Here is a 13,397-nt window from a genome sequence, read left to right on the forward strand (position 1 = left end):
AGACTCTGGCTCGGGGGATACAACTGGGGAAGATGACCAGTACCTCGCCCAAGCAGCCTCACCTGCTATGCTGAACAGGGGCTTTGCGGGGCAGTGGGAAGTTTGGAAGGGATAGACTAGGAAGAGGGAAGGAAGCGGCCGTGGCCTTAAGTTAGGTACCACCGAGCTCGATAGGCGCAGTCGCTTAAGTGCGACCAGTATCTAGTATTCGGGAGATAGTGGGTTCGAACCCCACTGTCGGCAGCCCTGAATATGGTTTTCCGTGGTTTCCCATTTTCACACCAGGCAACCTTAATTAAGACCACGGCCGCTTCCTTCCCATTCCTAGCCCTTTCCTGTCTCATCGTTGCAATAAGACCTATCTGTATCAGTGCGACGTAAAGCCAATAGCAAAAAAAAAAAAAAAAAGGTCATATGTATCTACATCTAGAATATCTATAGTTAATTTTAGTTGTAAGAAAATGAGTGATACATCTGCGTAAAAGTACTTCGTTTTTTGCAAAGTATACACTCTCGACGTCCACAACCGTAATTAACAGCTACACGAATTTTAGTAATCCGTCTTTCATGAAAGGCACATTTAATTTTTTTTTTTTTTTTTTTTTTTTTTTTTTTTTTTTTTTTTTTTTTTTTGGGCATATGACGGGATGTGAATCGTACGGACGAGCTGCTAGCGACATTCAAGGGACTGTGGCAGCCTGAGAAAACAGCGGCGGTAGGCTCTTGTCAAGCGGGAAGAAGGAAAACATGCCACTTTTATCAACAGACCGCACTTTGGTTGAAATAACATTAACTTCAGCTGCTACAATACCCCCAATGATACAGTACCGAGTTCACGATTATATCCAGGTGTTTTGTCCGTCCTTCAGTGTTAATTACATTTATACGTTCGTAAATGTTGGCTATCCAACATAATGTGCTTGCCATGCATATCCATGTGGCACCTGCAATGCCCTAAGTTAAAAACCTTTATATATAGTCGTCCAATGGCACCTTGAGGAGCTTTATGTACTAAAGAAGTATTTAGTTTTCTTTCTGGTTCATCAGATATTATAGGAGAAAATGTTCAACTGCAAATTATTGCAGTTAATTAATTTGCATTTCATTGAAGAGGTTCATGCTCCAGTGATACGAGCATAACACTTCTCTTCTCTGTAACTTGCATTACATTTGTTGCTCTAATAGCAATATTTACTCACTTGGCCAATGAAGAAGCAAAGAATCCAGCAATCGTTACCTCCTATTTCTTACCACAATATGATAAACTTAAAATTTTCCCGACGTCTTCAGATAAAGCTATTCTAGAGGATGAGCAACTAAACGATCAGAGGAAGTGATGAACATATATTTGTTATCTCTAAAGTACTGTGTTGGTTCTCAATCTCAGGTTCGAAGCCATAAATGGAAAATTAGTAGTTCAATAATTGCATTTCGTAGTGATATGTCCTTCGTATAATTGGTCATATCCGCCTCTGTGGTGTAGTGGTTAATGTGATTAGCTGCCACCCCTGGAGGCCCGAGTTCGATTCCCGGCTCTGCCACGAAATTTGAAAAGTGGTACGAGGGCTGGAACGGGGTCCACTCAGCCTCGTGAGCTCAGCTGAGTAGAGGTGGGTTCAATTCCTACCTCAGCCATACTGGAAGTGGTTTTCCGTGGTTCCCCACTTCTCCTGGCAAATGCCGGGATGGTACCTAACTTTGCTATTTGCTTTACGTCGCACCGACACAGGTATGTCTTATGGCGACGATGGGATAGGAAAGGCCTAGGAAGTGGAAGGAAGCGGCCGTGCCCTTAATTAAGGTACAGCCCCTGCATTTGTCTGGTGTAAAAATGGGAAACCACGGAAAACCATCTTCAGGGATGCCGACAGTGGGGCTCGAACCCACTATCTCCCGATTACTGGATACTGGCCGCACTTAAGCGACTGCGGCTATCGAGCTCGGTGGTACCTAACTTAAGGCCACGGCCGCTTCCTTCCCTCTTCCTAGTCTATCCCTTCCAAACTTTCCATTCCCCCGCAAGGCCCCTGTTCAGCATAGCAGGTGAGGCTGCCTGGGCGAGGTACTGGTCATCTTCCCCAGTTGTATCCCCCGAGCCAGAGTCTGAAACTCCAGGACACTGCCCTTGAGGCGGTATAGGTGGGATGCCTCACTGAGTCCGAGGGAAGAGCCAACCCTGGAGGGTAAACAGATGATGAAGAAGAAGTAGAAGAAGAAGAAGAAGAAGAAGAAGAAGAAGAAGAAGAAGAATTTGTCATTATCCACTTATCATTCTCAGGTCTTCAATTGCATAGCACTGACTGAAGAAATTTGGAGTAGAGTAGAAATATCAAACACTGAGAAACCAGTTTGAAATTAAGCATTAAAACAGAAAACCGAACCCATGGCGCAAGTGTTCCAAAGAGCCATGGCCTACCAAGCGACCCCTGCTCAGCCCAAAGGCCTGCAGATTATGAGGTGTCGTGTGGTCAGCACGACGATCCCCCTCGGCCGTTATTCTTGGCTTCCTAAACAGGGGCCCCCATCTCACCGCCATAAAGCTCCTCATTTGAAATCATGTAGGCTGAGTGTACCTCGAACCATTCCTCAGATCCAGGTAAAATCCCTGAAATTGCCAGGGATCGAATCCGAGGAGGCAGACATGCTACCCCTACACCGCGGAACTGGCTGAAATTAAGCAGAAATAGCACAAATTCATGAATAATTTGGAAAATAGACATTACCAGCGCACTATAATCCATACTCCATCTGAAAATGTAAAAATGTGCTGTACCTGTGTGTATACCTAACTAACTCTTGACGGAGTTGATACGAAACTCCTCCCTAAGGACTTAAAAATTCGAAACGGATTTTGGGTACGTTTCACGTAAATGTCGACAATCGATGAAATATTCGACTGGACTCTTCTTATTTTAATGACATGGATCAGGTATTAAATGTAACGCTGAGTAGGCCTATATACATGAAAGATATCTGAGGAAACTGCTCGAATGAGAACCCATATAATCTGGAGATATAATTCAATTATTTATTATTCATAAAGAACTAAAAACTCAAGGAAGAAACAATAAATAAGGTATGAATTCAATAAACGTTTCCTTCATTCAAGATTGCGTAAAGTCGAGTAAATTATTTCAATGAAATGATATAAATTCATCTAAATACTGGATGTTACATTAAATGTATATATTGGAACAGCAATCCGATTCGTTGGCTGAATGGTCAGCGTACTGGCCTTCGGTTCAGAGAGTCCAGGGTTCGATTCCCGACCGGGTCGGGGATTGTATCCTTAATTGGTTAATTGCAATGGCTCGGGGGCTGGGTATGTGTGTGTGTGGCGTATTCAACATTAGAAATTATTCTTGGTAGGGCCCTCATCTTCACGGACATGCATGTCGCCTAATAGGCCGTCTACTAGAAAAATACCTGCACCAGGCCTCTCCAAAGGCCATACGCCATTAATTAATTAATTGGAAAAACATACGGTAGTATTTCATAAAGTTTTCTGACTCAAGAACAAAGATTTACTTATTGAAAGTAATTAATTTCCTGAAAATTTAAATTTATACGTAAATTCAGTTCTATCTTCTATGTTCATATTCCAGTGCATCAATTCACATTTACCCTTCTTGAAACATAATTCATATCTTTAACTTCAACAAATTCAAACAGTAAATATCTATATTTAATTTGAGGAAAAATAACGCTGACTTAAATCCGTTATTTAGTGAAGATGATTGTCGTTATTCTGATTGTTATTCTTTCATCTTCCTGGACGGAAATTGATGAGGATTTAACCTAGATTTACGACCGGATATCCTTCCAGACGGTCTGCTGCCAAATTATCCGATAACTCGACGTCATGAGCATTATGTCGGGTACCATAATCAATTCCTGTGCATTCTGATTTTTAAACCCATTTGATACGTATATTACTTCTTGAAATAATATCACTTACTGCGTTTTATGAAATGCGTCACACAAATATTTTGTTGAGAACCCTAACCTCAATTTCAATGACGTTTCACATCAACATAAAATATAGAATTGTTTTTGTAAATTTGTTACGTACGTACGGGTTTTCGATACAGCTGATATTGACGGATATATTTTATATTTCCCGTTTTCACCCCGTGAATATTGCTACGCCACTGAATATAATAAAATAGTCTGTATATCTTTTAACTCCTATATCGTGTTTTGAGAAATCCTGATAGAAGCCGTCTTCCGAGATATCGTAACAATCAGACATAGGCAGACAAAAATTCAAAGAAACCTACTTTCGATTGTTGAGCACCTAAACTGAGTTATATTACCGTGTTAATTGAAAGTACAGCTGAGCAACTATGCTCTATTAAAGGAAAACGGAGAAAAATGGATAAGGCCCTATAGTTCGAAGAATGAAGGAATCGGTACACGGAAGGAAATGGCTACGAAGGGCATGAAAATGGAAGACTCTCTAGGCTACTCAAACCTAATACTGATGGCGTCGGAAAAGAACATGATTTGACCTAGAGAGGTCCAATAGGATTGCTGAAAATGATAAGCCTGACACAAGTAAGTGAAAACAATGACAGACTCAACTAGGGAAACATGGTCGCCAACCCACGCTCCCACGCTTCCTTTGAGTGGCCTTTAAGACAGGCAGGGGATTTCGTGGGTGTTTTAGCACCCTCGTCTACAGCGGGAAATACGAGAGGGAAACAAAGTATGAGTATAATAGTCTGTATATCTTTTAACTTATATAACGCGTTTTGAGAAATCCTGATAGAAGCCGTCTTCCAAGATATAGTGACAATCAGACACAGGCAGACAAAAATTCAAAGACGAAAATTTTATTTTATATACCCGCGGCTTGGCCCACGTTTATTAATTCATCAGTTAGATGTTTTAAAAACATTTATTTAAAAGCAAAAAGTATATATTTATTAACACACAAAGTTTTTACATAAATTGCATTAAATAAATTATTATTATTTTAATAATATTGCTACATTCAATGCTTAATATATCTGGTTGGTGGATGGTACAAATAATATTAAGACAATATAAACATATTACATAAAAACGAACTAATTTTATCTCATAGATATTCCAAATAAAGTACATTAAATGTCCTTCAGCTGTACAACCCACGTACAGATGACCATGGGGGAAGCACCGTTTCCGAACATCGAGTCCCACAACTACTGTATAAGTGATTGTCCTTGTGCCTCATTAATGCACGTAGCGAAATTTAAACAAACGGGAAACTGCATACTTCTAAGTTGAAGCGCTGGTTTCAATCTGACGAATACTACCTCTCCAGCGGCATGTCCAGTCGTGATGGTTACTTCAGTTGTTAAATAAATTAAATCTGAAATAACTAAGTAAATAAATGAATAATTAAAACGATGAAGTGTAATATAAGCAATTACAGAGAGTATAAAGGTTCATCTAAGTATAACTTTACCTTTAAAATTTTAGATCTCTGCGTTCGTATATTTAGCTGTTCATCACACTTATGCACACAGACAAACGCTTTCGCATATTACGGAATGAATATAGATCCTCGTGTCGGGGATCAAAAATGGCTTCTGACCCCACGGACAAAATATGGCTCCTTGAATTCTATTACCTACCGTATGTACGTTGCCTAGCGAAAGTGCATCTATGCATTTAATCCTGGTATCAGGAGGGTGGATTGTCATATCCCAATACACGTTATCAGTTAGTTTAGACCGGGCGAGTTGGCCGTGCGTGTAGAGGCGCGCGGCTGTGAGCTTGCATCCGGGAGATAGTATGTTCGAATCCCACTATCGGCAGCCCTGAAAATGGTTTTCCGTGGTTTCCCATTTTCACACCAGGCAAATGCTGGGGCTGTACCTTAATTAAGGCCACAGCCGCTTCCTTCCAACTCCTAGGCCTTTCCTATCCCATCGTCACCATAAGACCTATCTGTGTCGGTGCGACGTAAAGCCCCTAGCAAAAAAAAGTTAGTTTAGCGTTCGTAACTCCTCAACGAGCATGAAAATGAAATAAACAGGCTTCGAGATCTCTACGTGCCGTAGACTTGGCTGGGCATCACACACACACACACTTATTATTATTATAGATTACAGAACGACTATAATGGTCACATACCAACTAATTTAACTAATTTAATAATAATAATTTCGTGTGGCTATTTCTAGCCGAGTGCAGCCCTTGTCAGGCAGACCCTCCGATGAGGGTGGGCGGCATCTGCCATGTGTAAGTAACTGCGCGTTATTGTGGTGGAGGATAGTGTTATGTGTGGTGTGTGAGTTGCAGGGATGTTGGGGACAGCACAAACACCCCGCCCCCAAGCCAATGAAATTAACCAATTAAGGTTAAAATCCCCGACCTGGCCGGGAATCGAACCCGGGACCCTTTGAACCGAAGGCCAGTACGTTGACCATTCAGCCAACGAGTCGGACAGCTGTTCCTAATGATGTTAGGTTATTGTATTTCGGTTAAAATTTACCCATGGGCACTTGAAGCATTGTAGAACTACTGAAAAGAAGAAAACACGTCCAAAGTGATTAGCAGAACTTGTAAGGGATGCTTTGCATGTTTCCGTAAGATATAAAAATTATTCAGTCTTGTGAAATTTGATAAAGTAACAATATGGCATTTGTGTAGAACTCATTTTTGTAGCTTTCAGTTTTGTTCTTATTAGATTTATATAGTATTGTACCAGTAAAGTGAAAATGGCGTGGAAGGAGATTTAATAGACGATTAAGCGTAATGGATGTTTACAAGTAGGAAATATCTTACTATTAAATAAATTTCGTATTTAAGAGGATACATTGAGGTAAAAACTTGTTAATGGGAATAGGAACTGGAGATTGGAATAATTTGTTATCATTATTGTTATTACTATTAAATGACTTTATTGTGGCGAAGTTAGGACTCCTGGCCCTCTTTTACGCCTAATGCCTTCACGTATATAAATGAGCAACTAAAAGAGAATATAGATGTTAACATTTAAGATTTTCAGAATTTTACATTTTAATATATATAAAAATAAAGAAACTGAAATAACCTAACCTAAACATATTAAACTTCTACAACATAAAGTATAAATTACACCTGCATTCACCGGGCGAGTTGGCCGTGTAGTTAGGGGCTTGAATCCGGGAGATAGAGGGTTCGAATCCCACTATCGGCAGCCTTGAAGATGGTTTGCCGTGGTTTCCCATTTTCACACCAGGCAAATGCTGGGGCTGTACCTTATTGAAGGCCACGGGCGCTTCCTTCCAACTCCTAGGCCTTTCCTATCCCATTCACATTGAAGAAAGCCTGGAAGAAGTGCTTATAAGATGACGTTGAGATGTTCAATTAATTTTTAAACCATTTTAAATAATTTAACAATGGACTAGGCAAACAACTGATAGGGAATATGAAACCTGGGTGACAGCTATAAACTCAGATCAGTGGCAATTGATTGATTGATTGATTGATTGATTGATTGATTGATTGATTGATTGATTGATTGATTGATTGATTGATTGATTGATTGATTGATTGATTGATTGATTGATTGATTGATTGATTGATTGATTGATTGATTGATTGATTGATTGATTGACATTATCTATCAGTTCTCAACTGTATTTTTGTTTATATTGTAGGAAAAATAAGTTGGCGGGTTGAGTGGTTCAGACGGTTGAGGTGCTGGCCTTCTGACCCCAACTTGGCAACTTCGATCCTGGCTCAGTTCGATGGCATTCATGTAATAACTTAAATTTAATAATCGAATGGGCCCGGAATTTCATTTAACTCCAATTAAACTGCCTGAAAATCAATTTAGACGTTTATTTTCACAATACCAGTGGACAGGAAAATCAGATCTTTGCTGGGAATCGGTGGCTCAGTTTGAATTAATTTTGGCAGGTGAACGCCAAGTGTATCACTAGAGGTCGTTTGAATGGCGATTTGAATTATTATGAATATGGGTCCAATTAACGCGTGTTCTTATTTACTGTATAGGAAGAAGAATATTCCTCAAAATATTCACAGAGTATGACTGGCATGTGTAGAAGATAGCAACATAACTATTCAGAAACTGTTGTTAAGGAATAAAAACCGACAAAAGAGCTCCAATGACTCCACAATGACTAATGGTTTTCAGAGACGATAAATGAAATGCCGCGTCGCCTCCGGAGAGGCCTGGTACAGCACGTTTGATCTGATTCCCGAAGGCGACCTGCGCTTCGTGATGAGGATGAGGATGAGCCAGGAGAATTAACCAATTATGGTAAAAATTCCTGACGCTGCCGGTAATCGAACCCAGGACCCCTGTGGTCAAAGGCCATCACGCTAACCATTTACCCTTGGAGCCGGACGTCAGAGACGCTGAGATACCCAAATGGTGTCGCACAGAGGATCTTTAACGTACAAGTACGTCCGCTGACACGTAACTGTGACCATCAAAGACCACTAAACCTGACCGAACTTCGCCGGAATGAAAGGGTCGAGAATTGTTACGCTCGTAATCATCTTCAGTGACGGTATTATTAGTTTGTAATCGAGATTAATGTACACGAACTTGATCAAAAGGGGATTTAAGGAAAAGGTACACCCTAAAGGCGCGTTGTTAATAATCATGGCACATTTGCGCTTAATATTGCTCTAGGACAACCGAGAGATAAAGGTATGTAGTCATACAATCATACTAACCCAGCGCTTCCTGGTACACCACGTTTAATTCCTCGTAAAATTGTCCTACAATCTTCAAAGGTTAAATTTATCACCAATTTGATTTCATTAACGTTAGCGCAGTCATGTCAATTAGTGCCTCGAACATAATGGTCGAGCGGTTAGAATCTTATTGTTTTAATTCTTTTCTTGCCAGGGAGTTAGTATTGTACCTCTTTAAAAATATGACATGAAGACAGAGGAGACGAAGAACTTCTAAAGAGCTTTAGTGAAACCTCTCTTTCCAAGGCATCCTCTATTTATGCCATCTGAGTGGAAGGAGTGCTGTAATGTACGGATAATATGTGTTTTAAGCGCTGTGTCGAGCGGCGTCTGGCGTTCATCCATTGCAAGCGTCTCGCGCTCTTTCCTTGACGCAGATTTAATTTCCTTTTCAAAAAGACTTTGAATGCAAGACGTGACTAGGAACAAAAGCCAGAAGGCAGCAGCATGGCACCCCGCTGTGATATGCGGTGGGTATGGAAACGGTATAACTAAGGAATAAAAGATGAAATGTCAGATGGCGTGCCATCTAGAAGAATTCTTTGGTTTGTCAACCTATCAACGTAGTATGGAATATATGAATGTAGGTAAGTTTCAGAGTCAAGATGGGACTGATAATAAACACCCACGTGTTACATGAAGATAAGCAATTGCATTTTATATGTTTTGAATATACACTTCCGTCTGCATTATTAGATTAACGCTAAAGGTTTATAATGTCTTGTCTAAGGGTGTTTGCTAGGCGGAAGGTGTTCTGTTACTCTAAACTTACACATTCAGGGGTTATTCTGACAAAACCTTGAAAATGTGTTACCGCCATTTCCAATTTTCACACCGTTAACTGCAAAATAATTTTGTGTAATTTAAATTTCTTCCAGGTTTCTTAAAACACATAGTACCTGGAAATATTACATCAGGTATACATTTTGAAAAAAGATGTAATCTATTACGAGCTTCAATTTGGAATGAACTCAAAGTATCGCACAGCAAAAATAAATTATATTTGATGTGATCTAATCTCTAGGCTTTCAGGAGCAGAATAATATCCTGGAATTGGACATTGACTAAATAATAATAATAATAATAATAATAATAATAATAATAATAATAATAATAATAATAATAATAATAATAATAATAATAATAATAATAATAATAATAATAATAATAATAATAATAATATCGCTGTGAGCAATTTTAATACTCAGAGATGAAAAAGGTCCCTTGTATTTTCCACAAGAAGCTCTCCGTATGTGATATGTTTAAAACATTTCAACAATCGTTTCGTTTGTCATGTTCTAGACAACAGGCAATTTATGGAGGAAAATATCCATAAATGTGGATCGTAGAACTTAGTGGGTTAATTACCTACTAGTCCGCCTCTGTGGTGTAGTCGTTAATGTGATTAGCTGCCACCGCCGGAGGCCTGGGTTCGATTCCTGGCTCTGCGACGAAATTTGAAAGGTGGTACGAGGGCTAGAACAGGGTTCACTCAGCCTCGGGAGGCCAACTGAGTAGAGGGGTGTTCGATTCCCTCCTCAGCCATCCTCGGAGAGGTTTTCCGTGGTTTCTCACTTCTCCTCCAGGATGGTACCTAACTTAAGGCCACGGCCGCTTCCTTCTCTCTTCCTTGTGCATCCCTTCCGGTCTTCCCATTCCCCCACAAGGCCCCTGTTCAGCATAGCAGGTGAGGCCGCCTGGGCGAGGTACTGTTACTCCTCCCCAGTTGTATCCATCAGACCCAAAGTCTGAAGCTCCAGGACACTGCCCTTGAGGCGGTAGAGGTGGTATCTCTCGTTGAGTCCGAAGAAAACCAACCCTGGAGGGTAAACGGACTAAGAAATTAAGAAAGAAATAACCTTCTATCAGTTATCTTTCAAGTCCATGTCTTTCAGACCTATATTAACGAAAATACTACTCTATAAGAGTTCATGTGATTAAAATTCATTCCAAAGGGGGGGGGGGGGGGGATGAAGCAACTCTCACAATGAAGACCGACTGTTAATTACGTATGTTCATCATTCGAGGGACCACTTTTTGACTAAATGAGTTTTGGTCTTGATTCGCCTCAGACACGTATTCCTTTAGAATATCTCTCGATATTTAAAGTCGCTCAAAAATGAATGACTACGTAATATTGTACTGTATTTTCCTCGCACTGAATATGTTATCTGAATTGTAATTATTACCAAGATATAACTCACCTCCCAAGTAATACAAACCCTATGGATACCCTCAACAAACATCATATCTAAAGGTTTGATTGATTATGAGAAAAGTATGCCTGCGAGGAACGTTTACAATGCTAGGCTCTCATTCTTATTTTGAACGACCATACAAACGTTCGTACAGATCGTCATTTTCAGGTATTAATAACATATGTTGTCCATAATTATTCACAAAAAAGTTTTTATCACTAAACGACTCAAATAAATTGCAATAACACGGAGTCAATAAATACCTTTACTCGTTGTCAAAGACGAAGGTGAATAGTAATAGTTTGACGACAATTTACCTATGAAACTTTGGTCGCTTAACACACTGATGAGAAGATAGGCTTCTTCCTTCGTACAACTGATTTAACTTCGTAGTTTGAAGACAAATTTTAATGATGAGAAAATAAGCGGAATTTCAGATCTGGAAACTGAACGACTCGCGAGTTACGCTTATTACCCAAATTGGGGAATAATCCTCTTTTCACCCTTCCAGAATTCGAAATTTTAAAAAATGCTTTTATTATTTCGCCTATCGAAGTTAAGTTTCTCGGTTCAAGGGTTTTGGCTAGGCGTTGATACCGGGCGAGTTGGCCGTGCGCGTAGAGGCGCGCGGCTGTGAGCTTGCATCCGGGAAATAGTAGGTTCGAATCCCACTATCGGCAGCCCTGAAGATGGTTTTCCGTGGTTTCCCATTTTCACACCGGGTAAATGCTGGAGCTGTACCTTAATTAAGGCCACGGTCGCTTCCTTCAAACTCCTAGGCCTTTCCTATCCCATCGTCGCCATAAGACCTATCTGTGTCGGTGCGACGTAAAGCCCCTAGCAAAAAAAAAAAATAGGCGTTGATGATTGGGTAAGTCAGTCCGTCAGCGAAGCCTTTTATTTATATACTGTATGCACGGTAGATAGTGTTTTGAATTGCAGTCTTTTTGTGATGCGATTAGATTGCAGCTATTTAATTCGATTCTCTTTACCAGCATTGTAACATGTTTTCAGTACATAATTCATCTGTTTATAGAGCTTCCACATATTTCATAAGTGAAATTTATTTTTATTGGACGAAATGTGAGGAAACTCAAGATGTCATATTGAATGGGCTAAACTGGCGATTCTGTTCTTTATTGTTTCACATTTTACGTAATTAAATATATATTAGTTCTTCCTTCTGCAGTGCCTTGAATGTATTTTTTACTTATATTCCAAGAGAGTCCGCCACTGTCGTGTAGTGATTAGTGTGATTAGCTCCCACCCCTGGAGGCCCCGCCATGAAATGTAGTGGTATGAGGGTTGCAACGGGGTCCACTCAGCCTCGGATGGTTAACTGATTAGAAGGGGAGGGGTCAATCCCTCATCAGCCATCCTCGAAGTGGTTTTCCATGGTCTCCCACTTCTTCTCCAAACAAATGTCGTGATGGTACCTAACTTAAGGACATGGTCAATTTCTTTCATATTCCTTGTCTATCCCCTCCAACCTTCTCATCCCTCCACAAGGACCCAGTTCACCATACCTGGTGAGGCTCCCTAGAAGAGATACTGGTCCTTTTCCCCAGTTCTATCCCTCAACCCGAGGTCTCACGCTCCAGGATACTGCCTTTGACGTGGTAGAGGTGGGATTCCTCGCTGTGACCGAGGAAAATCCCAACCCTGGAGGGTAAACGGATTAAGAATGGGAGATATTCCAAGAGTACGAAATTGATCTCACACTGGCAAGGTGTTTTCTATGGCTCTTAGACCAAGTTTTAACTGCGCAAAATGTCATTTTTCCTCTATCTACGCAGCCATTTGTGCGAACGTGTTAACACATTTCTTCTGGATATATTTGTTTGGATACTGTCTTCATTTTATTAATATAACGGTGGCGATAATTTCAACATCCATTGAACTCTTAACTGGAATGCTTTTACACATCACAAGAAAGAAAGAAAGAAAGGAAGAAAGAGAGAAGGAAAGAAAAACTACTCGCGTAACTCAGGAAAGATACAATTTCCAGCAATCTAAGTAGTGAGACATATTTTTGAAGGTATGTGTTATACACCGACAAATATGACTTTTTCATATCCTGGTTATAAACTTAGTTAATGAATAACTCGAAAACGTTTGAGAGGAATGAAACTCAAGGTAGAGAAAAATTAGAGACGCACGGTGATACATCACCAACTGAAATGCCGTGTGGCCTCCGGAGATGCCTGGTGCAGGTATTATGATTTGACGTCCGTTGGCGACCTGTGCGTCGTGATGAGGATGAAAGTCCCCGTACCAAGAGAATCAAATAATTATGGTTAACAACGGAGAGGGCGCGTCACGGCTTTTCGACCGGTTTCACGGATAAATGTTGATAGTTCTTAACGTAGCGGGCCGCTAGCTTCCATCTCCTCAGTACCTTACATTGAATCCGTGCACTATCAGTGCGCGTAAACAACTAACCCCTCACGTTCCTCAGTTTGAGCTTAAGTGCATTGCTTGAAGGACCCCGTCTAA

The sequence above is a fragment of the Anabrus simplex genome, chromosome 1 (genome assembly GCF_040414725.1).
Source record: "Anabrus simplex isolate iqAnaSimp1 chromosome 1, ASM4041472v1, whole genome shotgun sequence".
NCBI lineage: Eukaryota > Metazoa > Arthropoda > Insecta > Orthoptera > Tettigoniidae > Anabrus > Anabrus simplex.